This window comes from Struthio camelus, chromosome 23, assembly GCF_040807025.1.
Source record: "Struthio camelus isolate bStrCam1 chromosome 23, bStrCam1.hap1, whole genome shotgun sequence".
Lineage (NCBI taxonomy): Eukaryota > Metazoa > Chordata > Aves > Struthioniformes > Struthionidae > Struthio > Struthio camelus.
The window spans coordinates 11620070-11647836 of NC_090964.1; the positions used below are offsets into that span (position 1 = coordinate 11620070).

General features: G+C 57.4%; 1 long non-coding RNA gene across 2 annotated transcripts; it reads left to right on the top strand.

Annotated features, from left to right (window-relative positions):
- LOC138062030 (uncharacterized) lies at positions 1-27767 on the top strand. 2 transcript variants are annotated; one of them, XR_011136004.1, is made up of 29 exons: positions 1-381; positions 2464-2651; positions 18551-18628; positions 18723-18775; positions 18843-18893; positions 18993-20076; positions 20171-20205; positions 20290-20340; positions 20441-21538; positions 21616-21668; positions 21756-21805; positions 21908-21963; positions 22057-22097; positions 22179-22237; positions 22338-22444; positions 23369-23431; positions 23509-23561; positions 23649-23698; positions 23801-23856; positions 23951-23991; positions 24073-24131; positions 24232-24338; positions 25541-25603; positions 25681-25733; positions 25829-25878; positions 25981-26036; positions 26131-26171; positions 26253-26311; positions 26412-27767. It is a non-coding gene; the product is annotated as an uncharacterized lncRNA (long non-coding RNA). The 2 variants fall into 2 exon arrangements; XR_011136005.1 differs by lacking the exons at positions 18551-18628; positions 18723-18775 and having other exon boundaries at positions 2464-2615; positions 18993-20205.

Consider the following 27767-nt stretch of genomic DNA (forward strand, 5'->3'; position numbering starts at 1 on the left):
TTTGTTGCACCCAGACCTCTTGATTTGTTCTCTTGTCCCCTGAATACTCCCTCTTCCTCTCTGTACCCCCCAGGGCTCTCCCTTTAGCTTCTAGCAAGCACCTCTCAGGCACTGGGGTGCCTCTGCTGCCCTGGCAGCCCCAGCTGTCCCTGATGGGGCTGAGGGTAATTCCCTTCCCCTGGTTCCTGAGGGCTGCAGCTGTGGGCCCCGGGGCTGGAACAAGCCTCAGGTGGGGCTGGGGACACTGATGGCCACGGCAGGCATGCGCCGGGGCTGGGGCTGCAGTCGGGAGGAAGCTCGTGCAGGGGCCGGTCTGGGACAACGGAGCTGCCTCTGAGCACCGCCCGCTGGGACCGGCGCTGCGGCCGCACCGCGGAGGAGGTGAGCGGGGCCGGGGTGCGCACGTCCCGGCAAACGGGAGCATCGTGGGCCAGGGGAAAATGCGCCGGGGATGGCGGTGCACCGGGGCCACGGGGAGTGGTAAGGAAAGGGGTACACCAGGGCTGGGGGGGGGTAGGGGGTGCGTCAGGGCTGTGATGGGGCGAGGAGGGGAGGAAAAAAGGGGGGCGCCAGGGCGAGGGTGGAACGAGGAAGGGGTTGCGCCGGGCCTGGAGGAGGAAGGAAAAGGGGCGTCGGGGCTGCAGTGGTGCGGGGGGAGGGAGGACGGGGGGGCGTCGAGGCTGGCGGGGTTGGTTTATTGCGCGGTCGGCGTGGCGCGGGGGGTCCTGGGTCAGACCGGGACCGTGTCGGGGGGGGCGGGGGAAGGAGAGATCCCAGAGGAAGGCCTGGGAGAGTCACAGTGGGGGCAAGGGGCAGTGTCGGAGCTGACCCGGGGCCGGTCCGGCGGCGTCGGCAGAGTCTCGGGCCGCGGTTGGGGATCGCGGGGCCGCGCTCCGGCCTCGGCGGCTTTCGGGTCTCAGGGGGCGGTTGGGAGGGGGTGGAACGAAACGGAATCGCCCCAGGGTCAAACCTCACTGAGCGCTGAGGCCCACGGCGTGCCGGGAGCAGTAGTCTTCCGGCACGGGGCTTCCGGGCGGCCATGTTGTTTCGCGCGGCGTGCCGGGAGCAGTAGTCTTCCGGCACGGGGGCTTCCGGGCGGCCATGTTGTTTCGCGTGGCGTGCCGGGAGCAGGAGTCTTCCGGCACGGGGCTTCCGGGCGGCCATGTTGTTTCGCGCGGCGTGCCGGGAGCAGGAGTCTTCCGGTACGGGGCTTCCGGGCGGCCATGTTGTTTCTCTCTGCATGCTGGGATTAGTAAACTTCCGGCATTGGGCTTCCGGGTGGCCATGTTGTTTCGCTCTGCCTGCCGGGAGGAGTAGTCTTCCAGCAGTGGCTTTCCCGGCGGCCATTTTAATCTGCAGGGCATGCTGGCAAGTGTTATCTTCCCCTGCGGGGCTTTTGGGATACCATCTTGTGCCTCTCGAGGTGGCAGGAGGTGCAGCTGTCAGCGGGTTTCCCACCCGCTGGCTACATTGTGTTTTGTGGCATACCAGGAGCTATAGTTCCAGGTGCCTGTGACTTCTCAGCCCTACAGCAATGGCCCAGTGTCTCTGTTCCTCACTGGACGTTTGCTGCTCCCAGGAGAGTTTCCATGGGTCACCGAGGCAGTGGAATTTCCCTGTCTTTCCCTGGTACAGGGCAGGAAGTATTTTCCATCTCTGGTGTGCCCAGACAGGGTTCTCCCCAGGGCCTGGGGCTATCCCTATTGTCCCTGGGGAGGGCAGGGAGAGTGTGAGGGGCTGTGGGGGCTCCTGATAGTCATAGCTTTGTTCAGGCTTGGGGCCAGGTAGGCAGCAACAACTAGGAGGAGTAGTAGTGGTGCAAAGCTGTCCTGTTTTGCAGCACAAGGAAACACAACCAGCACCGTTGCTGTCCAAGGACCCTAAAAGAGCCGGAGAGACCCTGGAGCAGCCGCAGGCACCCCACAGCAGCCCCAGGGACTGTGTCATTGCCTCCCAAGGTCACTGTGTTCAGCTACCTTTAACTGGGTGGAAAAAGCCTCCAGGAGCCCTGGGCACAGCTGCAGAGGATCCCCAGTTGCCTCTACATATTTTCTTTACAAACATGGGATCTCTTGGATGCCTTGCTGCTGCTTCTGTGTTGCTCAGTGCCTAGGTGTGCTATGTTCGCATCCACCCTCTGTGCTGCCCTCTGCTCTGTTAGAGCTGTTGGCCGGATCAAAAGGGGTGTGCGGCTAAGAACTAGGCCAGGGTGTCTCAGCTGCCTGGTATAGGACAAATAGGAGGGGGAATGGGCAACAGGGCATAAAAGTACATGTGGATGAGAAACAGGTGCTTTAGAGGACTAAGATGCAGGGGCAACTGACAGGAGTAGAAGTAGCAGAGGAAAACGGTGATGAGGAAGATGTGTTGTCAGAGGCAGTACAGCGGAGAAGAGAGGGGGAAAAATGCTCCTATGATGAAATAAGAACTGTCCTGAAGAGAGATTTGCTTTTGGCCTTTCAGGTTATGACTCTGCATGACTTCCTGAGAACTTTTCTGAGCACGTGGTGTTGTAGGTCGAGACTGCCTGGGCAGCGATCCTCAAGTTGTCTGCCAAGACTACACAACAGCTGACAGCTGCCTGCGGAATGAAAGCAAAGGCCTGCCTCTCAGAGGTAAGAGGCAGGGTCCAAGTGGAAGGATTATGGCAGGTGAGTTAATGTCCCAGAATCTTCAGATTTCTGCCTCGTCCCCCCAGGACTCCCCCGTTTGCTCCCTAGTTCCTTCAGGACCTATCCATTTGCCTTCAGGTGTGCTCCAAGACACTCCATTTGTTCTCCTGTCCCCTCGGAAGTCTTTGCTGCTTTCTAGTTCCTGCATGATTACTCTGCCATTTAGTGTCTGTGGGTCTTCTGGTAGCATCAAGACTCCTATGTTTGTTCTTTTGTCCTATTAAGTCCCCTCTCTCTTTCTTCTGGGTCCCTCAAAACCCCTCCATTTGCCATTAGTGCATCCCAGAGCCTTTGTTTTTCCCTGTAGTCCTCTCAGGATGCCTCTGTTTGCCCTCTGAGCCCCTTAGGGCCCACCTCACTGTCTCTTAGTCCCATCAGCAGCCCTCTGATTGCCACACGCTCCCCTCAGGAACCTTTGTTTGCCTTGAGGGCACTCCAGAACCCTGGGCGCTCATGGCACCCTTTCAGTGTGCCCTGAAGCCCTCCTTTTCTATTGATTGCACCACAGAGTCCTCTCTATGCCCTATCCCTATGACCGTTCTGTGTGCCCTCTATCCCATCAGGTCCCCTTTCCTTCCAGTCCCCTCAAGACTCCTCCATCTTCCTTTCTTTTACCTCAGAGCTCTCTGTGTTCTCTAGTCTGATCAAAATCAATCCATGTGGCATGTAGCCTCAAAACTGCTGGCCTTCATTGTGTTCCAGCATTGCCTAAATGCCCCCAAATCCCACCTGAGCTCCTCCTTGGGAGTTCTGTTTCTCTCAGATCCCTTTCTGTTCTCCTTCTTTGCCTCTTAGTGCATACTATAGCCCTCCATTTCCTTGCAGCCTGCCTTATGCCTTCTCAATTATCTTCTACTCCCTTCAGAACCCCCATGTTTGTTCTTCAAAGCACCCCAGAACCCTGTGTTCTCCTGTCGCGCTCCAGGGCCGTTTGCAACCTAGTCCCATCAGAACCAGTCCTTTTCCATTTTGGTGCACCCCAGTGCCCACTGTGTGCTGTCTCTTCCCCTCAGGACCCCGGCATCTAATCCCCACAGAATGCCTCCTTTGGCCCTTGGGCTCCCTAACAACCCCTTCCTGAGCCCTTGATTTGAGCTGGAGACATCCTTCTGACATGCCATCCTAGAACCCAATGAATGCCCTCTAATCTTCTCAAGACTCTTCCATTTTCTAATCTAGTTACCTCAAAACTGCTCCCAAAGCCTTCACTGTGCCCTAGAGGCCTCTCTTTGATGTCTAGTCCCCCTAGGCCTGCTCCAATCCTCTCAGAAGCCCTCCATTGTGCACCAGAGGCTCTCTTGGGTGTGTAGAGTCCTTAGGAGCCCTCTAGTACCCTCAGAACCCCTCCTGAGGCCTTTGTAGTGCCCCAGAGCCCTCTTGGGGTCCAGTAGCTCTCTTAGGACCTAATTCCTTCAGTACCCCTCCTTTGGCCTGCGTTGTGCAGGAGCCCTCTGTTAGCCTTCTAGCTCTCAGGGGACCACTCCAGTCCCATCAGAACCCCTCCTTTTGCCTTCATTGTGCCCCCTTGCTTTTTTTTTTTTTTTTTTTTTTTTTCTTTCTAGCCCACTTACAACCTCCCTAGTCTACTCTAGGTGTCTCTTTTGGCCAAAATTGTGTCCCAGAGCCCTCTTTTAGCCCTCCAGATCCCTTAGGACCTCTCTTTTCCCCCTCAGGATCCTTTAGGACCTTTGTTCCCAGAGGCTTCCTTTGATCATATAACCCCCTTATGACCCTTCTAGTGAACTCGGTACCCATCTTTTGGCCTTTCCTGTGCCCCAGAGAGCTCTATTGACCCTCTAGACCCACTAGAACCTTTCCAGTCACCCCTGAACCCCTCTAGAGGCCTTTATTATGCCACAGAGCTGTCTTTTGGCCCTCCTGACCCCTGAGTCTTTTTTTGGCAATGTTAGACCCCTGAGAATCCCTCTAGTGCACTCTGAATGACTCTTCCAAACTTCTTTCTGCCCCAGAACAGTCAGGCCCTTTGGACCCCTTAGGACCCCTGTAGTCCCCTTGGAACTGCCCTGTAGGATTTCGTTGTACCCCAGAGTTCTGTGTTAACCCTCTGGAGCCCTTAGCACCCCTCTAGGCTGCCCTACTCTCCACTTTGGCCTTGAATTTTGACCCACAGACCTCTGTTGGCCCTCTAGTCCCTTCAGAAACCTTCCAGAGGCATTTGTTACTCAGAACCAGTCCTCGGATGCTTGTTGTGCTCCAGAGCTGTCTTCTGGCCCTCCAGCACCTACAGGAGCCCGTTTATCTGCTCAGAACCCCTCCTCAGGTCTTCCTTGTTCCCTAGAGTCATTTTTCAGGGACATGGAGGCCCAAGCGGTCCTCTAGTGCGCTCTAGCCTACTCTTCCAACATTCTGTCAGCCCTAAAGCTGTATCTTGGCTCCTCAGGCCCCTTAGCACCACTCCAGGGCACTCTGGACCACTCTTTGTGTCTTCCTTGCTGCCCAGAGCTGTCTGCCAGCCCTCCGCTGGCAAATAGTTCCTTTGGCTAGGAACTGTCTAGTTGCCTCTGAAGCCCTCCTGAGGTCACCCTTGTTCCCCAGGTTTTAATTTGTTGGCCATCGGGTCTCCTCAGCATCCCTCTAGTGTGTTCTGGGCTACTCTTTTGGCCTGTCTTCTTCCCCGAGGCTGTATGTTGGCCCTCGAGACCCCTTAGGCCCCCTGGAGTCAACTCACAAACCCTCTGGAGCCCTGGGTTGGCCCTCCAGCCCCCTCAGCAGCCCTCTCTTCTGCTCTGGAGCCCCCTTTAGGCCACCTTCTTCTCACCACAGACATCTGCTGGCCCCCATAAACCCCTTGAAGGCCCCCTCCAGTGTGCTATGGCCTACTCTTGCCGCCTCCTTTGGGCCCCAGAGGTGTCTTTTGGACGTCCAGCCCGTTTAGCCCCCCCTCTAGTCCCTTCAGAAGCCCTGGGGAGACCTTGGTTTGTCCTGGAGCCCCGCTGTGGCCCTCCGGCCCTCCTAGCAGCCATCTAGTATACTCGGGACGACTCTTGAACCCAACGCTGTGCCCCAGAGTCCTCTTTAGGCCCTCCAGACCCCTTGGGACTGTTCTTGTTCCCCAGAGGCCGCCATGGAGGTCCTCCTTCTTCCCCAGAGTTGTCTTTTGGCTAGGCACACGCCTGGAGGGCCCCCTCTGGTGCCCTCGGCACTACTGTGGCAGGTTTCCCTCTGCCCCAGAGCTGGATCTTGGCTCCCTAGGCCCCTTCGCACTGCTCTAGAGGGCTCCGCAGCACTCTTTGGCTCTTCCTTGCTGCCCAGAGCTGTCCCTTGCTCGTGCCGAGCCCTCAGGAAAGGTCTAGGTGGCCCAGACCCCCTCCAGAGGTCTTCCTTTTCCCCCAGAGTCTCCTTTTGTCCTGGCACACGCCTTGAGGGTCCCCTCTGGTGCCCTCGGGACTACTCTGGCAGGTTTCCCTGTGCCCCAGAGCTGTCTTCGGCCCCCCCACAGCTCTTAGCACTGCTCTCTTCACCTCAGAGCCCCTGGGGAGACCTTTGGGGTGCCCCAGAGCTGTCTTTTGGCTCTCCAGACCCCTTAGACACTGTCTAGGTGGCCCAGACCCCATCCTCAGCTCCTCCTCCTTCCCTAGAGTGGGGTTTTGGGTCATGTGAACCCTTGAGGGCCCCCTCTGGTGCCCTCGGGACTACTCTGGCAGGTTTCCCTGTGCCCCAGAGCTGTGTAGGTGCCCCCCACAGCTCTTAGCACTGCTGTCTCCACCTCAGAGCCCCTGGGCAGACTTTTGGGGTGCCCCAGAGCTGTCTTTTTGCCCCCCAGACCCCTTAGGCACTGTGTAGGTGGCCCAGACCCCTTCCTCAGCTCCTCCTGCTTCCCTAGACTGGGGTTTTGGGCCATGTAAACCCTTAAGGGCCCCCTCTGGGGCCCTCGGCACTACTCTGGCAGGTTTCCCTCTGCCCCAGAGCTGGATCTTGGCTCCCTAGGCCCCTTCGCACTGCTCTAGAGTACTCCACAGCACTCTCTGGCTCTTCCTTGCTAGCCAGAGCTGGCTCTTGCTCGTGCTGAGCCCTCAGGAACGGTCTAGGTGGCCCAGACCCCCTCCTGAGCTCCTCCTCCTTCCCCAGAGTCTCTTTGTGGCCATGCAGAGCCCTTAGAAGCCCTCTCGTGACTTCTGAACTACAATTGCAGTACTCGTTGTGCCCCAGAGCTGTTTTTTGGCCCCCCAGATCCCTTAGGCACTGTCTAGGTGGCCCAGATCCCCTCCTGAGCTCCTCCTCCTTCCCCAGAGTGGCCTTTTGGCTAGGCACACGCCTTGAGGGCCCCCTCTGCTGCCCTCGGGACTACTCTGGCAGGTTTCCCTGTGCCCCAGAGCTGTCTTGGGGCCCCCCAGAACTCTTAGCACTGCTGTCTCCACCTCAGAGCCCCTGGGCAGACTTTTGGGGTGCCCCACAGCACTCTTTTGGTCCCCCAGACCCCTTAGGCACTGTCTAGGTGGCCCAGACCCCCTCCTCAGCTCCTCCTCCTTCCCTAGAGTGGGGTTTTGGGTCATGTAAACCCTTGAGGGCCCCCTCTGGTGCCCTCGGGACTACTCTGGCAGGTTTCCCTCTGCCCCAGAGCTGTTTTCGGGGCTCACAGAGCTCTTAGCACTGCTCTCTCCACCTCAGAGCCCCTGGGCAGACCTTTGGGGTGCCCCAGAGGTGTCTTTTTGCCCTCCAGACCCCTTAGGCACTGTCTAGGTGGCCCAGAGCCCCTCCTGAGCTCCTCCTCCTTCCCCAGAGTGGTCTTTTGGCTAGGCACACGCCTTGAGGGCCCCCTCTGGTGCCCTCGGGACTACTCTGGCAGGTTTCCCTGTGCCCCAGAGCTGTCTTCGGCCCCCCCACAGCTCTTAGCACTGCTCTCTCCACCTCAGAGCCCCTGGGCAGACTTTTGGGGTGCCCCACAGCACTCTTTTGGCCCTCCGGACCCCTCAGGAACGGTCTAGGTGGCCCAGACCCCCTCCTCAGCTCCTCCTCCTTCCCTAGAGTGGGGTTTTGGGTCATGCAAACCCTTGAGGGCCCCCTCTGGTGCCCTCGGGACTACTCTGGCAGGTTTCCCTCTGCCCCAGAGCTGTGTAGGTGCCCCCCACAGCTCTTAGCACTGCTCTATCCAGCTCAGAGGCCCTGCGGAGACCACAGCACTGTTTTGGCCCTCCGGACCCCTTAGGCACTGTCTAGGTGGCCCAGACGCCGTCCTCAGCTCCTCCTCCTTCCCCAGAGTTTTTTTTAGGCTAGGCACACGCCTTGAGGGCCCCCTCTGGTGCCCTCGGGACTACTGTGGCAGGTTTCCCTCTGCCCCAGAGCTGGATCTTGGCTCCCTAGGCCCCTTCGCACTGCTCTAGAGGGCTCCGCACCACTCTTTGGCTCTTCCTTGCTGCCCAGAGCTGTCCCTTGCTCGTGCCGAGCCCTCAGGAAAGGTCTAGGTGGTCCAGACCCCCTCCAGAGGTCTTCCTTTTCCCCCAGAGTCTCCTTTTGTCCTGGCACACGCCTTAAGGGTCCCCTCTGGTGCCCTCGGGACTACTCTGGCAGGTTTCCCTGTGCCCCAGAGCTGTCTTCGGCCCCCCCACAGCTCTTAGCACTGCTCTCTCCACCTCAGAGCCCCTGGGGAGACCTTTGGCGTGCCCCAGAGCTGTCTTTTGGCTCTCCAGACCCCTTAGAAACTGTCTAGGTGGCCCAGACCCCTTCCTCAGCTCCTCCTCCTTCCCTAGAGTGGGGTTTTGGGTCATGTAAACCCTTGAGGGCCCCCTCTGGTGCCCTCGGGACTACTCTGGCAGGTTTCCCTGTGCCCCAGAGCTGTGTAGGTACCCCCCACAGCTCTTAGCACTGCTGTCTCCACCTCAGAGCCCCTGCGGAGACCTTTGGGGTGCCGCAGAGCTGTCTTTTTGCCCCCCAGGCCCCTTAGGCACTGTCTAGGTGGCCCAGACCCCTCCTCAGCTCCTCCTCCTTCCCCAGAATGGGGTTTTGGGTCATGTAAACCCTTGAGGGCCCCCTCTGGTGCCCTCGGGACTACTCTGGCAGGTGTCCCTGTGCCCCAGAGCTGGATCTTGGCTCGCTAGGCCCCTTCGCACTGCTCTAGAGGGCTCCGCACCACTCTTTGGCTCTTCCTTGCTGCCCAGAGCTGTCCCTTGCTCATGCCGAGCCCTCAGGAAAGGTCTAGGTGGCCCAGACCCCCTCCAGAGGTCTTCCTTTTCCCCCAGAGTCTCCTTTTGTCCTGGCACACGCCTTGAGGGTCCCCTCTGGTGCCCTCGGGACTACTCTGGCAGGTTTCCCTGTGCCCCAGAGCTGTCTTCGGCCCCCCCACAGCTCTTAGCACTGCTCTCTTCACCTCAGAGCCCCTGGGGAGACCTTTGGGGTGCCCCAGAGCTGTCTTTTGGCTCTCCAGACCCCTTAGACACTGTCTAGGTGGCCCAGACCCCTTCCTCAGCTCCTCCTCCTTCCCTAGAGTGGGGTTTTGGGTCATGTGAACCCTTGAGGGCCCCCTCTGGTGCCCTCGGGACTACTCTGGCAGGTTTCCCTGTGCCCCAGAGCTGTGTAGGTGCCCCCCACAGCTCTTAGCACTGCTGTCTCCACCTCAGAGCCCCTGGGCAGACTTTTGGGGTGCCCCAGAGCTGTCTTTTTGCCCCCCAGACTCCTTAGGCACTGTCTAGGTGGCCCAGACCCCTCCTCAGCTCCTCCTCCTTCCCCAGAATGGGGTTTTGGGTCATGTAAACCCTTGAGGGCCCCCTCTGGGGCCCTCGGGACTACTCTGGCAGGTTTCCCTCTGCCCCAGAGCTGTCTTCGGGGCCCACAGAGCTCTTAGCACTGCTCTCTCCACCTCAGAGCCCCTGGGCAGACCTTTGGGGTGCCCCAGAGCTGTCTTCTGGCCCTCCGGACCCCTTAGGCACTGTCTAGGTGGCCCAGACCCCTTCCTCAGCTCCTCCTCCTTCCCTAGAGTGGGGTTTTGGGCCATGTAAACCCCTAAGGGCCCCCTCTGGGGCCCTCGGCACTACTCTGGCAGGTTTCCCTGTGCCCAGAGCTGGATCTTGGCTCCCTAGGCCCCTTCGCACTGCTCTAGAGTACTCCACACCACTCTCTGGCTCTTCCTTGCTAGCCAGAGCTGGCTCTTGCTCGTGCTGAGCCCTCAGGAACGGTCTAGGTGGCCCAGACCCCTCCTGAGCTCCTCCTCCTTCCCCAGAGTCTCTTTGTGGCCATGCAGAGCCCTTAGAAGCCCTCTCGTGACTTCTGAACTACAATTGCAGTACTCGTTGTGCCCCAGAGCTGTTTTTTGGCCCCCCAGATCCCTTAGGCACTGTCTAGGTGGCCCAGATCCCCTCCTGAGCTCCTCCTCCTTCCCCAGAGTGGTCTTTTAGCTAGGCACACGCCTTGAGGGCCCCCTCTGGTGCCCTCGGGACTACTCTGGCAGGTTTCCCTGTGCCCCAGAGCTGTCTTCGGCCCCCCCACAGCTCTTAGCACTACTCTCTCCACCTCAGAGCCCCTGGGCAGACTTTTGGGGTGCCCCACAGCACTCTTTTGGCCCTCCGGACCCCTTAGGCACTGTCTAGGTGGCCCAGACCCCCTCCTCAGCTCCTCCTCCTTCCCTAGAGTGGGGTTTTGGGTCATGTAAACCCTTGAGGGCCCCCTCTGGTGCCCTCGGGACTACTCTGGCAGGTTTCCCTGTGCCCCAGAGCTGTGTAGGGGCCCCCCACAGCTCTTAGCACTGCTGTCTCCACCTCAGAGCCCCTGGGGAGACCTTTGGGGTGCCCCAGAGCTGTGTTGGGGCCCCCCATAGCTCTTAGCACTGCTCTCTCCACCTCAGAGCCCCTGCGGAGACCTTTGGCGTGCCCCAGAGCTGTCTTTTGGCTCTCCGGACCCCTTAGGCACTGTCTAGGTGGCCCAGAGCCCCTCCTCAGCTCCTCCTCCTTCCCCAGAGTGGTCTTTTGGCTAGGCACACGCCTTGAGGGCCCCCTCTGGTGCCCTCGGGACTACTGTGGCAGGTTTCCCTCTGCCCCAGAGCTGGATCTTGGCTCCCTAGGCCCCTTCGCAACTCTCTAGAGCACCCCGCAACACTCTTTGGCTCCTCCTTGCTAGCCAGAGCTGTCTCTTGCTCGTGCTGAGCCCTCAGGAACGGTCTAGGTGGCCCGGACCCCCTCCTCAGCTCCTCCTCCTTCCCCAGAGTGGTCTTTTGGCTAGGCACACGCCTTGAGGGCCCCCTCTGGTGCCCTCGGGACTACTCTGGCAGGTTTCCCTCTGCCCCAGAGCTGTCTTCGGCCCCCCCACAGCTCTTAGCACTGCTCTATCCATCTCAGAGCCCCTGTGGAGACCTTTGGGGTGCCCCAGAGCTGTCTTTTGGCTCTCCGGACCCCTTAGGCACTGTCTAGGTGGCCCAGACGCCGTCCTCAGCTCCTCCTCCTTCCCCAGACTTGTCTTTTGGCTAGGCACACGCCTTGAGGGCCCCCTCTGGGGCCCTCGGCACTACTCTGGCAGGTGTCCCTGTGCCCCAGAGCTGGATCTTGGCTCCCTAGGCCCCTTCGCACTGCCCTAGAGCACTCCGCAGCACTCTTTGGCTCTTCCTTGCTAGCCAGAGATGTCTCTTGCTCGTGCTGAGCCCTTAGGAACGGTCTAGGTGGCCCAGACCCCCTCCTGAGCTCTTCCTCCTTCCCCAGAGTCTCTTTGTGGCCATGCAGAGCCCTTAGAAGCCCTCTCGTGACTTCTGAACTACAATTGCAGTACTCGTTGTGCCCCAGAGCTGTTTTTTGGCCCCCCAGATCCCTTAGGCACTATCTAGGTGGCCCAGATCCCCTCCTAAGCTCCTCTTCCTTCCCCAGAGTTGTCTTTTGGCTAGGCACACGCCTGGAGGGCCCCCTCTGGTGCCCTCGGGACTACTCTGGCAGGTTTCCCTCTGCCCCAGAGCTGGATCTTGGCTCCCTAGGCCCCTTCGCACCGCTCTAGAGCGCTCCGCACCACTCTCTGGCTCCTCCTTGCTAGCCAGAGCTGTCCCTTGCTCGTGCTGAGCCCTCGGGAAAGGTCTAGGTGGCCCAGACCCCCTCCTCAGCTCCTCCTCCTTCCCCAGAGTTGCCTTTTGGCTAGGCACACGACTTGAGGGCCCCCTCTGGTGCCCTCGGGACTACTCTGGCAGGTTTCCCTGTGCCCCAGAGCTGTCTTCGGCCCCCCCACAGCTCTTAGCACTGCTCTCTCCACCTCAGAGCCCCTGCGGAGACCTTTGGGGTGCCCCAGAGCTGTCTTTTTGCCCCCCGGACCCCTTAGACACTGTCTAGGTGGCCCAGACGCCGTCCTCAGCTCCTCCTCCTTCCCCAGAGTGGTCTTTTGGCTAGGCACACGCCTTGAGGGCCCCCTCTGGGGCCCTCGGGACTACTCTGGCAGGTGTCCCTGTGCCCCAGAGCTGTCTTGGGGCCCCCCAGAACTCTTAGCACTGCTGTCTCCACCTCAGAGCCCCTGGGCAGACTTTTGGGGTGCCCCACAGCACTCTTTTGGCCCTCCGGACCCCTCAGGAACGGTCTAGGTGGCCCAGACCCCTTCCTCAGCTCCTCCTCCTTCCCTAGAGTGGGGTTTTGGGTCATGTGAACCCTTGAGGGCCCCCTCTGGTGCCCTCGGGACTACTCTGGCAGGTTTCCCTCTGCCCCAGAGCTGTGTAGGTGCCCCCCACAGCTCTTAGCACTGCTCTATCCAGCTCAGAGGCCCTGCGGAGACCACAGCACTGTTTTGGCCCTCCGGACCCCTTAGGCACTGTCTAGGTGGCCCAGACGCCGTCCTCAGCTCCTCCTCCTTCCCCAGACTTGTCTTTTGGCTAGGCACACGCCTTGAGGGCCCACTCTGGTGCCCTCGGGACTACTGTGGCAGGTTTCCCTCTGCCCCAGAGCTGGATCTTGGCTCCCTAGGCCCCTTCGCACTGCTCTAGAGGGCTCCGCACCACTCTTTGGCTGCCCAGAGCTGTCCCTTGCTCATGCCGAGCCCTCAGGAAAGGTCTAGGTGGCCCAGACTCCCTCCAGAGGTCTTCCTTTTCCCCCAGAGTCTCCTTTTGTCCTGGCACACGCCTTGAGGGTCCCCTCTGGTGCCCTCGGGACTACTCTGGCAGGTTTCCCTGTGCCCCAGAGCTGTCTTCGGCCCCCCCACAGCTCTTAGCACTGCTGTCTCCACCTCAGAGCCCCTGGGGAGACCTTTGGGGTGCCCCAGAGCTGTCTTTTGGCTCTCCAGACCCCTTAGGCACTGTCTAGGTGGCCCAGACCCCTTCCTCAGCTCCTCCTCCTTCCCTAGAGTGGGGTTTTGGGCCATGTAAACCCTTGAGGGCCCCCTCTGGGGCCCTCGGCACTACTCTGGCAGGTTTCCCTCTGCCCCAGAGCTGGATCTTGGCTCCCTAGGCTCCTTGGCACCACTGTAGAGCACTCCGCAGCACTCTTTGGCTCTTCCTTGCTGCCCAGAGCTGTCTTTTGCTTGTGCTGAGCTCTCTGAAACTGTCTAGGTGGCCCAGAATCCCTCCTGAGCTCCTCCTCCTTCCCCAGAGTCTCTTTGTGGCCGTGGAGAGCCCTTAGAAGCCCTCTCGTGTCTTCTGAACTACAATTGCAGTACTCGTTGTGCCCCAGAGCTGTCTTTTGGCCCTCCGGACCCCTTAGGCACTGTCTAGGTGGCCCAGACCCCCTCCTCAGTTACACCTTCATCCCCAGAGATGTCTTTTGGCTAGGCACACACCTTGAGGGCCCCCTCTGGTGCCCTCGGGACTACTCTGGCAGGTTTCCCCGTGCCCCAGAGCTGTGTAGGTGCCCCGCAGAGCTCTTAGCACTGCTCTATCCACCTCAGTGCCCCTGGGGAGACCTTTGGGGTGCCCCAGAGGTGTCTTTTTGCCCTCCAGACCCCTTAGGCACTGTCTAGGTGGCCCAGAGCCCCTCCTCAGCTCCTCCTCCTTCCCCAGAGTGGTCTTTTGGCTAGGCACATGCCTTGAGGGCCCCCTCTGGTGCCCTTGGGACTACTCTGGCAGGTTTCCCTGTGCCCCAGAGCTGGATCTTGGCTCCCTAGGCCCCTAGGCACCGCTCTAGAGCACTCCGCACCACTCTTTGGCTCTTCCTTGCTGCCCAGAGCTGTCTTTTGCTTGTGCCAAGCCCTCGGGAAGGGTCTAGATGGGCCAGACCCCTCCTGAGCTCCTCCTCCTTCCCCAGAGTCTCTTTGTGGCCATGGAGAGCCCTTAGAAGCCCTCTCGTGTCTTCTGAACTACAATTGCAGTACTCGTTGTGCCCCAGAGCTGTCTTTTGGCCCTCCGGAGCCCTTAGGCACTGTCTAGGTGGCCCAGACCCCCTCCTCAGCTCCTCCTCCTTCCCTAGAGTGGGGTTTTGGGCCATGTAAACCCTTGAGGGCCCCCTCTGGTGCCCTTGGGACTACTCTGGCAGGTTTCCCTGTGCCCCAGAGCTGTCTTTGAGCCCCCCACAGCTCTTAGCACTGCTGTCTCCACCTCAGAGCCCCTGGGGAGACCTTTGGGGTGCCCCACAGCACTCTTTTTTCCCCCGAGACTCCTTAGGCACCATCTAGGTGGCCCAGACCCCCTCCTCAGCTCCACCTTCTTCCCCAGAGTGGTCTTTTGGCTAGGCACACGCCTTGAGGGCCCCCTCTGGTGCCCTCGGCACTACTCTGGCAGGTTTCCCTGTGCCCCAGAGCTGTCTTCGGCCCCCCCACAGCTCTTAGCACTGCTCTATCCACCTCAGAGCCCCTGGGCAGACCTTTGGGGTGCCCCACAGCACTCTTTTGGCCCTCCGGACCCCTTAGGCACTGTGTAGGTGGCCCAGACCCCCTCCTCAGCTCCACCTTCTTCCCCAGAGTGGTCTTTTGGCTAGGCACACGCCTTGAGGGCCCCCTCTGGTGCCCTCGGGACTACTCTGGCAGGTCTCCCTGTGCCCCAGAGCTGTCTTTGGGCCCCCCCCCCACAGCTCTTAGCACTGCTCTATCCACCTCAGAGCCCCTGGGCAGACCTTTGGGGTGCCCCACAGCACTCTTTTGGCCCCTGAGACCCCTTAGGCACTGTCTAGGTTGCCCAGACCCCCTCCTAACGTCCTCCTCCTTCCCCAGAGATGTCCTTTGGCTAGGCACATGCCTTGAGGGCCCCCTCTGGTGCCCTCGGCACTACTCTGGCAAGTTTCCCTGTGCCCCAGAGCTGTCTTTGGGCCCCCCCCCAGAGCTCTTAGCACTGCTCTATCCACCTCAGAGCCCCTGGGCAGACCTTTGGGGTGCCCCAGAGCTGTGTAAGTGCCCCCCACAGCTCATAGCACTGCTCTATCCACCTCAGAGCCCCTGGGCAGACCTTTGGGGTGCCCCACAGCACTCTTTTGGCCCTCCGGACCCCTTAGGCACTGTCTAGGTGGCCCAGACCCCCTCCTCAGCTCCACCTTCTTCCCCAGAGTTGTCTTTTGGCTAGGCACACACCTTGAGGGCCCCCTCTGGTGCCCTCGGGACTACTCTGGCAGGTTTCCCTCTGCCCCAGAGCTGTGTAGGTGCCCCGCAGAGCTCTTAGCACTGCTCTATCCACCTCAGAGCCCTTGGGCAGACCTTTGGGGTGCCCCAGAGCTGTCTTCCGGCCCTCCGGACCCCTTAGGCACTGTGTAGGTGGCCCAGACCCCCTCCTCAGCTCCTCCTCCTTCCCCAGAGTTGTCTTTTGGCTAGGCACACGCCTTGAGGGCCCCCTCTGGTGCCCTCGGCACTACTCTGGCAGGTTTCCCTGTGCCCCAGAGCTGTCTTTGGGCCCCCCCCAGAGCTCTTAGCACTGCTCTATCCACCTCAGAGCCCCTGGGCAGACCTTTGGGGTGCCCCAGAGCTGTCTTCTGGCCCTCCGGACCCCTTAGGCACTGTCTAGGTGGCCCAGACCCCCTCCTAAGGTCCTCCTCCTTCCCCAGAGTTGTCTTTTGGCTAGCCCCATGCTTTGAGGGCCCCCTCTGGTGCTCTCGGGACTACTCTGGCAGGTTTCCCTGTGCCCCAGAGCTGTGCTGGGGACCCCCACAGCTCTTAGCACTGCTCTATCCACCTCAGAGCCCCTGGGCAGACCTTTGGGGTGCCCCAGAGCTGTCTTCCGGCCCTCCGGACCCCTTAGACACTGTCTAGGTGGCCCAGACCCCCTCCTCAGCTCCTCCTCCTTCCCTAGAGTGGGGTTTTGGGCCATGTAAACCCTTGAGGGCCCACTCTGGTGCCCTCGGGACTACTCTGGCAGGTTTCCCTCTGCCCCAGAGCTGGATCTTGGCTCCCTAGGCCCCTTGGCACCGCTCTAGAGCACTCCGTACCACTCTTTGGCTCTTCCTTGCTGCCAAGAGCTGTCTTTTGTTTGTTCTGAGCTCTCTGAAACTGTCTAGGTGGCCCAGAATCCCTGTGAAGCTCCTCCTCCTTCCCCAGAGTCTCTTTGTGGCTATGGAGAGCCCTTAGAAGCCCTCTCGTGTCTTCTGAATCAGTCTTTCTGTAGTTGTTGTACCTTAGAGCGGTCTTCTGGTCCTCCAGACTCCTTTGGCACTGTCTAGGTCCTCCAGAACCCCTCCGCAGGTTCCTCGTGTTCCCCATAGGCTTTTTTGCGGTTAGACCCACCCGTCTAGTTCCCTTCGGACTAATCTGGAAGGTTTCCCTTTTGGGGCTTCCCAGAGCTCTTAGAACTCCTGTGTTCACATCAGGAGCCCTCTGGAGACCTTTGGGTTCCCAGAGCCATGTGTTAGTTCTTTGTCCCTGTTGACAGCCCTCTGTTCTTGCCTGGCCTTTCCTCTTTTATCTTTCCCTGCAAACGTATGTTGGCTTCCTGGGCCCCTTAGTACCTTTCTAGTGTGATATGCACTCCTTTTCCAGCCTTCCTAGTGCTACAGAGCTTTGTTTTGGACTTGCAGCTCATGTAGTCCCTCCCAAAGCTCTCTGCAGGTCTTTGTTGGATCATAGAGCCCTCATTTGGCCATGCAGCTGTCTTTGCAGCTCTGCAGTCTGTTGTGGAACCGTCTTTTGGCTGTAATTGTGCTCTAGAAGTTTTTTGTGCTTGTTGGTCTTGTATTTGGGACCTCTCTTTGTCTTTCTTTGTTCCCCAGAGCTGTCTTCTGGCCCTCTAGACCCCTCTTGAGCCATGTAGTCACTTCTGAACTCCTCCTGAGGGCTTCCTTGCACCTCAGACTCTCTTTTTGGCCATGTAGACCCCTTAGAACCCCTGTAGTGTGCTCTGGAGTCTCTTTTTGGCTTTCCTCATTTCCCAGAGCTGTATCTTGATCCTCTAGACTGATTTAGGACCCCTGTAGTGGCCTCAAAATGTTTCTGGAGTCTTTTGTTGCAACATGGAGCTCTGTGTTGGCCCTCCAGCCCTTTCAGCAGCTCTCAATTTTTCTCCCCTCTCCCCCCTGCCCACTTTTTTGGCCTTTTATCTTTCCCTCACAGACCTCTGTTGGCCGTCTAGGCTTTTTAGCACCCCTCTAGTGAACTCTGGAGTTCTCTTTCAGCTTTCCTTTTTTCCCAGAGCCATCTTTTGGCTCTGTCAATCCTTTAAGATTGTTGTAGTGTCCTCAGAACTTTTCTGAACAGTGCTCTCTGTTCATCATCTAGTGGTCTTAGCAGCCTTGTTTTCCCTTGGACCCCTTGGGGAAACTCTAGTTATTCTCTACTGGTTTTTTTTTTATTGTTCTCTAGTCTCCATTGGAAATGTGTAATCCAATCTGGAGTCCTCTGTAGAGCTTTGTTGTGTTGCATAGACTTCCATTGGTCCTGCAGACTTGTGAGGAGCCCCTTTATTTTATTCTGGATTATTCTTTGTTGTGCCCCAGAATGCTGCATTGGTCTTTCAGCCCTCTTAGCATCCCTCTTGTGCCCTCCGGAGCCATCCTGAGATCTCCTTGTGTCAGTTCTGCAGTTAGTGATACAGATATAGTATTCTCCTGGATAACTAGTCATTCCAGCCACTGACTTTTTTTCTCTTCATTTTAGGTACTATAGAAGACCCATTCCTCTTAGGAAGTGCTCCTATTACAGCAGAGGGCTTGTTCCCAGAGTTCATTTTGATATCCTGGTTTGCCCTTCAGGAAATGTTGCCCTGCCAGAGCAGCTGTATTCTATGCAGACCTGAACCCATTAGAGGACTATGGTATAGCATTCCCTTTGTAGGCGCTGTGGAATGTTGTAGTTTTTTTCCTAAGTATAACCAGAACTCATTTGTAGCTTTTAATATGAAGGCTTGTGCTAGTTAAGGTAAAAAGGAGTTTAATGACCTACCTCTTGATAATGTAGATACTATATGAAGTCTCAGTAAAAAAACAGATGTTCTATTTCATAGAAGAGGTCTCTTTATCCCTTCTGTCCTCTCTGTTCTAGATGCTGAGTGGCAGAAGAATTGCTTCTGCCTAGCCCTATGTATTTATGGTTGCTGTTTGTTTGCCCCTCCCCTCCAAAGGGTTTCTGGGTAGGGAAGTGGGTGGGGCCTAGGGTTACATAAAGCGGGGGTCTCTCTTCCCTGAGTTCATTCTGCCTTTGATCTGCTGTGGGAGTGGTAGTTTGTAATGGGCTTAGCAAATAACAGCATTTGAGGATGTACAACTATCCTGGAAGACCTATTTGTACGCTTGGAGATGCGAAGGCCATTGAACAATAGAAGAGCAATGAGGCAGCTTGAGCTGGAGCTGTCATTATGAGAGGGAAGTGTTTGTAGGAGATAGGGTTTTTCTTGGGTAGCATCTCGGTGTGGGTTGTTTGGGCTGAAAAAGGGCTTCTGAATATCCTGTTGTATCTTTTGTTGACGGTCACTGTTGTTTTCTGGTGTTTTTGAGTTTATTGTGGAAGGGATGCAGCTTCTTCACGGGGCTCTTCTGAGATGATGGGAGTTGGGGAATTGTTTGTTGCTCTGCAGGACTGCAGAAAAGAAGAGGCAGGAGGGGTTCAGGGAAAACATTTTTTCCTAGTTTTGTACCCTAGGTTTTTTTTGCATTGGGTGCAGTTGTGGTGTGGTGAAGCCAAGCGCTGAGACGGAGGCTGAGCAGGTAAGAGGGGGAGCTGTTTGGGTCAGGGCTCTACTGTGCCGTGGGGCTGGTGCTGGGCTGCTTCTCAGTGATGTCTTTTGTTGTGCTTTTTCAGGTGCTGTGTGGGCCTTTTCTGGGGTGGCTGAGGGTGTGAGCTGCAGTAGAAAGGTGTGTCCTTTGTTGTAGGGCTGTTGGGCGTTGCCTGGCAGAATAGTAACTGTGTTGCCTTTCCTAGGTGCCGCAGGTGTCCGCCCAGCCCCAATGTTGGAGTTTGTACAGGACGCAGGTGAGGGGAGGGACCGTGGTGTTTGGGAGGAGGGTGTTTTTGGTGAAGAGGCTGGAGGCATCTGGCGTGCAGGTGACCGCTTGTGTTGTGTTTTGGCAGGTGGTGAAGGCGAAGGTTTGTGACTGAAGGAAGAGCAGAACAGATGTGCCTGGCATCGAGGCTGGTTCTTGAGGACGGCGCAGCAGTGCCCAAGCTAAGTTGGGAGGGCCAAGCGTGTTGGCTTGTCTTGGGGGGTGTGTGTGTGCGTGTGCTGCCAGTCATTACAGTGTAGAGTCCTCCTGAGGATGAGTGCTGTGTGTGAGGCAGAGGGAGAGGGGGGTGTGCTAGGCCGGGCAGCTCCAGCCTGTATCTGTGTTGTTGTGTGCTGTGTTCGGTGTGTGTTGTAGGTGTCCTGTGTTTTACTCAGGTGTTGATGTTGCTCTTGTCCTTTGTGCTCATGGAGCACGATGCAGACTTTGCAGGGCTAGCACGGTAGGCGTCTGCAGGTTTTTGGAGTGGCCTGAGCACTCAGTGTTGTGCGAAGGGTTTGCATCTCCTCCTGTGCTGCCCGTGAAAAGGGGCGTTGTGTCGTGCCAGATTTGCATCGTAGCATCTGTGGCTGGCCTCGGGCGGCCGCGCTTCTTCGCCTCGGGCGGCCGCGCTTCTTCGCCTCGGGCGGCCGCGCTTCTTCGCCTCGGGCGGCCGCGCTTCTTCGCCTTTGGGGCTCCCTTTCAGGGTTTTCTTCCCTGTGTGATCATGGCCTTGCTTCTTTCTGGATGGCCTCTTGTCCAGTGATGGTCCTGGCTTTGCTGGCCCCTTTCCGTCACAGGCCATGGTGTTTGACTCTTTCGTGGGCTTTTCCTGAGCCTCGAAGCTGCACGGTTGTGGTCTTGTAGGGCTTTGTGCCCAGCAGGGTCTTATGTGTGAGAATTGTTCTTTGTGCCTAGGGCTTTCTGCTGTGTTTGTGTCTGCTGTTTGTGTGTGCATGTTTGTTTGGGGCTGGAGGTGCCTTGCCTGTGGATTTTTAGCAATGGCAGCGTGCAGAGTGGAGCGGCACAGGTGAAGGTGTGGGAGGAAAGGGTGGGTGCTGAAGGACTTTGGTTTTGTGGGCATGCCCTCAAGGTGTGGTGTTTTCTGTGTTTTTGCAGGCATTGTGTGAAGTGGTGGCGTAGAGAAGCTGAGTACCGAGACGGAGGCTGAGCAGGTGTGAGGGGCAGCTTGTCATTGAGCGCTTTATTCTGTGACTGGGGGGTGTTGGGCTGGTTCTTGGTGATGTCTTCTGTTGTGCTTTTTTTCAGGTGCTGTGGGGGGGCCTTTTGCCAGAGGATTTGGGGTGAGTGGAACGGTGAGTTCTTTGTTGTAGGGCTATTGGGTGTTTCCTGGCGGAAGAGTAACTGTGTTGTGTTGCCTTTCCCAGGTGCTGCGGGTGTCCGCCCGGCCACGATGTTGGAGTTTGGACGGGGCACAGGTAAGCGGAGGGACCGTGGTGTTTGGGAGGAGGGTGTTTTTGGAGGAAGAGGCTGGTGCTGCGTGGTGTGCGGGTGACAGCTTGTGCTCTGTTTTGGCAGGTGATGAGGGTGAAGGTTTGTGACTGAAGGCAGATCAGAGAGGAGGTGCCTGGCATCGAGGCTGGCTGTTGAGGATGGATGGTGACGCATGGCAGTGCCCAAGCTAAGTGGAGGGGTCAAGGGTTGGCTTGCCCTGGGGGTAGGGGTGTGTGTGTGTGTTTGCTGACCATGAGTGTATTGTTTTAGGATGATTGTTTTCGGTGAGGTCAAGGCCATGGGGTTGTGCTTGGGGCCGGGCAGCTCCAGCCTGTGTCTGTGTTGCTGTGTGCTGTATGTTGTGTGTTGTAGGTGTCCTGTCTTTTGCTTAGGTCTTGCTGTTGCTCTTGTCCTTTGTGTTCCTGGAGCACAAAGGATGACTTTGCAGGGCTAGCACAGTAGTCATCTGTAGGCTTTGGGACTGGCCTTAGCGCTCAGTGTTGTGCAAAGGGATTGTATCTGCTGTGCCGCCCGTGAAAAGGGGCATTGTGTCGTTGCAGATTTGCAACATAGCTTCTTCGCCTCTTCTTTGGCGGCCGCGCTTCTTCGCCTCTTCTTTGGCGGCCGCGCTTCTTCGCCTCTTCTTTGGCGGCCGCGCTTCTTCGCCTCTTCTTTGGCGGCCGCGCTTCTTCGCCTCTTCTTTGGCGGCCGCGCTTCTTTGCCTTTGGGGCTCCCTTTCAGGGTTTTCTTCCCTGTGTGATCATGGCCTTGGGTTTTTCTGGCCAGCCTCTTGTGCATCCACAGTCCTGGCTTTGCCGGCCCCTTTCTGTCACAGGCCATGGCATTTGAGTCTTTCCTGGGCTTCTCCTGAGCCTGAAAGGCACAGGGTTGTGGTGTTGTAGGGCTTTGTGCCTGGCAGGGTCTTATGCGTGAGAACTGTTTTTTGTGCCTAGGGCTTTCCTTTGTGTTTGTGTGTGCTGTTTGTGTGTGTGCATGTTTGTTTGGAGCTGGAGGTGCCTGTGGGTTTTAGCGATGGCAGCGTGCAGCATGGAGTGGTGATGGGGAGTGGAATGGGGATAGGTCTGCCTTTGGGTGCTGCAGTTTGTGTTGCTTTTGCAGATGCAGAGCAGTGTTGTGGGTGCCTGAGGGAGATGGAGGAAGACCGAGACGTGCACTAAGGAGGTGAGCTTGTGAGTGCTGTTTGCAGGAGGGTGTCTTGGGCAGCGGTTCCCTGAACAATGTTTGTTTTGTGTTTGTAGGTGGGAAGCCATGAGGCAAGTGGGTTGCTTGTGCCTAGGAGGAGCCTGGCCAGGTGAGTGTTGGTGTGAGAGATGGAGCAGAGCATAGTGTGGGGTTGTTGGTGCTGTGCCTGTTGCCCAGTGGTGTTCTGGTTTTGCAGGTGCGTGGCCGAGGTCAGTGTAGCCTCCTGTAGCCTGACAGTGGGGACAGGTGAGTGGCGCAGGTAAAGTTGTGGGAGCAAGGGGTGGGTGTGGACGGGGTGTGCTTTTGCAAACATCCCCTCAAGCTGTGGTATTGTCTCTGGTTCTGCAGGTGTAGGATGCAGTTGTGGCACGGAGGAGCCGAGTGCTGAGATGGAGGCAGAGGAGGTGAGAGGGGCAGCTTGTCGTTGAGAGCTTTATCATTTGGTTGGGTGGTGTGGGGCTGCCTCTCAGTAATGTCTTTTGTTGTGCTTTTTTCAGGTGCTGTGGGGGGCCTCTTCCCGGATGGCTGAGGATTTGAGGTGAGTGGCACGGTGTGCTGTTTGTAGTAGGGCTGTTGGGTGCTGCCTGGCAGAAGAGTGACTTTGTGTTGTTTTTCCCAGGTGCTGTGGGTGTCCTAGTGTTGGGCAGGATCTCTGAGTTTGGAAGGGACGTGTTTCAGGTGAGCGGAGGGACCGTGTTGTTTTGGAGGAGGGTGTTTTTTGGGGAAGAGGCTGGAGCCGTGTGGCATGCAGGTGATGGTTTGTGGTCTGTTTTGGCAGGTGGTGAGGGCGAAGGTTTGTGAGTGAAGGAAGGTCAGAGAGGGCGTGCCTGGCATCGAGGCTGGCTGTTGAGGATGGACGGTGATGCACGGCAGTGTCCAAGCTAAGTGGAGGGGGTCAAGGGTGTTGGTGTGTCTTGGGCGGTGTGGGTGTGTGGGTGGGTGTGTGCGTGGGCTGCCAGTCATTACAGTGTGGAGGCCTCGTGAGGGTGGGTGCTGTGTGTGAGGTAGAGGGAGAGGTGGGTGTGGTAGTCTGGGCAGCTCCAGCCTGTGTCTGTGTTGTTGTGTGCTGTGTTCTGTGTGTGTTGTAGGTGTCCTGTGTTTTGCTCAGGTGTTGATGTTGCTCTTGTTCTTTGTGCTCATGGAGCATGGCACAGATGTTGCATCGGTAGCATGGTAGGCATCCGGAGGCTTTTGAGTGGCCCGAGTGCTCAGCATTGTGCCAATGGATCATATCTCCTTCTGTGCTGCCTGTGAGAAGGGCTGGTGTGTTGCACTGAATTAGCATCATAGCTGTCTGTGGCTGGCCATCTTTGTGGTGATGTTTGAGTGCTTGTCGGCCGCTCTTCGCTCGTCTTCTGCGGCGGCCGCTCTTCGCTCGTCTTCTGCGGCGGCCGCTCTTCGCTCGTCTTCTGCGGCATCCTTTCAGGGTTTTCTTGCCTGCATGGTCGCAGTCTTGGGTCCTTTTGGCCAGCCTCTTGTGCTTCCGTAGTCCTGGCTTTGCTGGTCCCTTGCTGTCACAGCTTGTGGCATTTGACTCTTTCTTAGGCTTCTCCTGAGCCTCTGAGGTGCACGGTTGTGCTGTTGTAGGGCTTTGTGGCCAGCAGGGTCTTATGCATGGGAATCGTTCTTTCTGCCTAGGGCTTTGCTCTGTGTTTGGGTGTGCTGTTTGTGTGTGTGCATGTTTGTTTGGAGCTGGAGGTGCCTTGCCTGTGGGTTTTAGCGATGGCAGCGTGCAGCATGGAGTGGTGATGGGGAGTGGAATGGGGATAGGTCTGCCTTTGGGTGCTGCAGTTTGTGTTGCTTTTGCAGATGCAGAGCAGTGTTCCAGGTACTTGAGGGAGATGGAGGAAGACCGAGACGTGTTCTAAGGAGGTGAGCTTGTGAGTGCTGTTTGCAGGAGGGTGTCTTGGGCAGCGGTTCCCTGAACAATGTTTGTTTTGTGTTTGTAGGTGGGAAGCCATGAGGCAAATGGGTTGCCTGTGCGTAGGAGGAGCCTGGCCAGGTGAGTGTTGGTGTGAGAGATGGAGCAGAGCATAGTGTGGGGTTGTTGGTGCTGTGCCTGTTGCCCAGTGGTGTTCTGGTTTTGCAGGTGCGTGGCCGAGGTCAGTGTAGCCTCCTGTAGCCTGACAGTGGGGACAGGTGAGTGGCGCAGGTAAAGTTGTGGGAGCAAGGGGTGGGTGTGGACGGGGTGTGCTTTTGCAAACATCCCCTCAAGCTGTGGTATTGTCTCTGGTTCTGCAGGTGTAGGATGCAGTTGTGGCACGGAGGAGCCGAGTGCTGAGATGGAGGCAGAGGAGGTGAGAGGGGGCAGCTTGTCGTTGAGAGCTTTATCATTTGGTTGGGTGGTGTGGGGCTGCCTCTCAGTAATGTCTTTTGTTGTGCTTTTTTCAGGTGCTGTGGGGGGCCTCTTCCCGGATGGCTGAGGATTTGAGGTGAGTGGCACAGTGTGCCTTTTGTAGTAGGGCTGTTGGGTGCTGCCTGGCAGAAGAGTAACTTTGTGTTGTTTTTCCCAGGTGCTGTGGGTGTCCTAGTGTTGGGCAGGATCTCTGAGTTTGGAAGGGACGTGTTTCAGGTGAGCGGAGGGACCGTGTTGTTTTGGAGGAGGGTGTTTTTTGGGGAAGAGGCTGGAGCCGTGTGGCATGCAGGTGATGGTTTGTGGTCTGTTTTGGCAGGTGGTGAGGGCGAAGGTTTGTGAGTGAAGGAAGGTCAGAGAGGGCGTGCCTGGCATCGAGGCTGGCTGTTGAGGATGGACGGTGATGCATGGCAGTGTCCAAGCTAAGTGGAGGGGGTCAAGGGTGTTGGTGTGTCTTGGGTGGTGTGGGGGTGGGTGGGTGTGTATGCGTGTGCTGCCAATCAGTGTTGTGTGGAGGCCTCGTGAGGGTGGGTGCTGTGTGTGAGGTAGAGGGAGAGGTGGGTGTGGTAGTCTGGGCAGCTCCAGCCTGTGTCTGTGTTGTTGTGTGCTGTGTTCTGTGTGTGTTGTAGGTGTCCTGTGTTTTGCAGAGGTCTTGATGTTGCTCTTGTCCTGTGTGATGGTGGAGCATGGTGTAAACTTTGCAGGGCTCGGGTGTTAGGCATCTGCAGGCTATTGAGTGGCCCGAGCGGTCAGCGTTGCGTCGAGGGACGGTGTCTCCTTGTGTGCCGCCCACCAAAGGGGTCGGTGTGTTGCGCTGAATTTGCATCGTAGCTGTCTGTGGCCGCTCATCTTTGTGGCGATAGTGCTCGCCTTCCGCGGCCGTTCATCTTTGTGGCGATGCTGCTTGCCTTCTGCGGCCGTTCTTCCTTGCCTTCCGTGGCCGTTCATCTTTGTGGCGATGCTCTTCCTTGCCTTCTGTGGCCGTTCATCTTTGCGGTGATGCTCTTCCTTGCCTTCCACGGCTCCTCTTCCTTGCATTCCATGGCTGTTCATCTTTGCGGCGATGCTCTTCCTTGCCTTCCATGGCTGCTCTTCCTTGCCTTCTGCAGCCATTCATCTTTGTGGCGATGCTCTTCCTTGCCTTCCATGGCTGCTCTTCCTTGCCTTCTGCAGCCATTCATCTTTGTGGCAATGCTCTTCCTTGCCTTCCGCGGCTGCTCTTCCTCGCCTTCATGGCATGCTTTCAGGGTGGTCTTCCCTGTGTGGTCGTGGTCTTGGATCTTTCTGGCCAGCCTCTTGTGCATTGATGGTCCTGGCTTTGCTGGCTGCTTTCTGTCATGGAGCGTGGCGTTTGACTTTCCTGGGCTTCTCCCGAGCCTCTGAGCCGCACAGTTGTGGCATCGTAGGGCTTTGTGGCCCGCAGGGTCCTATGCGTGAGAACTGTTCTTTCTGCCTAGGGCTTTGTTCTGTGTTTGTGTGTGCTGTGTGTGAGTGTGCCTGTTTGTTTGGGGCTGGAGGTGCCTTGCCTGTGGGTTTTAGCAATGGCAGTGTGCAGCATGGAGTGGTGATGGGGAGTGGAATGGGGATAGGTCTGCCTTTGGGTGCTGCAGTTTGTGTTGCTTTTGCAGATGCAGAGCAGTGTTGTGGGTGCCTGAGGGAGATGGAGGAAGACCGAGACGTGCACTAAGGAGGTGAGCTTGTGAGTGCTGTTTGCAGGAGGGTGTCTTGGGCAGCGGTTCCCTGAACAATGTTTGTTTTGTGTTTGTAGGTGGGAAGCCATGAGGCAAGTGGGTTGCTTGTGCCTAGGAGGAGCCCGGCCAGGTGAGTGTTGGTGTGAGAGATGGAGCAGAGCGTGGAGTGGGGCTGTTGTGTTGTTGGTGCTGTGCCTGTTGCCCAGTGGTGTTCTGGTTTTGCAGGTGTGTGGCAGAGCTTGGCGTGGCCTCCTGTAGCATGACAGTGGGGAAGGGTAAGTGGCACAGGTAAAAGTGTGGGAGCAAGGGGTGGGTGCGGACGGGCTGCGGTTTTGTGGGCATCCCCTCAAGCTGTGGTATTGTCTCTGACTTTGCAGGTGCAGGATGCAGTTGTGGTGTGGAGAAGCTGAGCGCTGAGGCGGAGGCTGAGCAGGTAAGAGGGGGCAGCTTGTTGTTGAGAGCTTTATTCTGTGGTTGGGTGGTGTCGGGCTGCCTCTCAGTAATGTCTTTTGTTGTGCTTTTTTCAGGTGCTGTGGGGGGCCTCTTCCCGGATGGCTGAGGATTTGAGGTGAGTGGCACAGTGTGCTGTTTGTAGTAGGGCTGTTGGGTGCTGCCTGGCAGAAGAGTGACTTTGTGTTGTTTTTCCCAGGTGCTGTGGGTGTCCTAGTGCTGGGCAGGATGTCTGAGTTTGGAAGGGACGTGTTTCAGGTGAGCGGAGGGACCGTGTTGTTTTGGAGGAGGGTGTTTTTTGGGGAAGAGGCTGGAGCTGTGTGGCATGCAGGTGATGGCTTGTGGTCTGTTTTGGCAGGTGGTGAGGGCGAAGGAAGGTCAGAGAGGAGGTGCCTGGCATCGAGGCTGGCTGTTGAGGATGGACGGTGATGCATGGCAGTGCCCAAGCTAAGTGGAGGGGGCCAAGGGTGTTGGTGTGTCTTGGGCAGTGTGTGTGTGTGGGTGGGTGTGTGTGTGTGTGTGCTGCCAATCAGTGTTGTGTGGAGGCCTCGTGAGGGTGGGTGCTGTGTGTGAGGTAGAGGGAGAGGTGGGTGTGGTAGTCTGGGCAGCTCCAGCCTGTGTCTGTGTTGTTGTGTGCTGTGTTCTGTGTGTGTTGTAGGTGTCCTGTGTTTTGCAGAGGTCTTGATGTTGCTCTTGTCCTGTGCGATGGTGGAGCATGGTGTAAACTTTGCAGGGCTCGGGTGTTAGGCATCTGCAGGCTATTGAGTGGCCCGAGCGGTCAGCGTTGCGTCGAGGGACGGTGTCTCCTTGTGTGCCTCCCACCGAAAGGGTTGGTGTGTTGCACTGAATTTGCATCGTAGCTGTCTGTGGCCGCTCATCTTTGTGGCGATAGTGCTCGCCTTCCGCGGCCGTTCATCTTTGTGGCGATGCTGCTTGCCTTCTGCGGCCGTTCTTCCTTGCCTTCCGTGGCCGTTCATCTTTGTGGCGATGCTCTTCCTTGCCTTCTGTGGCTGTTCATCTTCCGCGATGCTCTTCCTCGCCTTCCGCGGTCGCTCTTCCTTGCATTCCGTGGCCGTTCATCTTTGTGGCGATGGTCTTCCTTGCCTTCTGCGGCCGCTCTTCCTTGCCTTCTGCAGCCATTCATCTTTGTGGCGATGTTCTTCCTTGCCTTCCGTGGCCGTTCTTCCTTGCATTCCGTGGCCGTTCATCTTTGTGGCGATGCTCTTCCTTGCCTTCCATGGCTGCTCTTCCTTGCCTTCGTGGTATCCTTTCAGGGTGGTCTTCCCTGTGTGGTTTCAGCCTTGGATCTTTCTGGCCAGCCTCTTGTGCATTGATGGTCCTGGCTTTGCCAGCTGCTTGCCATTATGGGCTTCTCCCGTGCCTGTGAGCTGCAGGGATGTGTTGTTGTAGGGCTTTCTGGCTGAGAGTGTTGTTTGTGCTGTGATTGTTGTTGTGTCTGTGTGTTTGTGTCTTTGTGGGTGGAGCTGGAGCTGCCTTGCCTGTGGGTGTAGTTGAGGGTGTGGGCTGTGCTAAGTACTGTATCCATGGGACCTTGTTAGGGTTTCTGTGAGAGTGAAACTGTAAGGCAAAGCGTAGTGTTTTTTTTTTGTATATTTATTTATTGATGGATAGGAATGGTGTTTTTGGTGGGAGCCTGTTCATGGCAGTGCAGCGTTCACTTTTAAATGGGTGGAAATTGGCTGTGTTAGTAGAG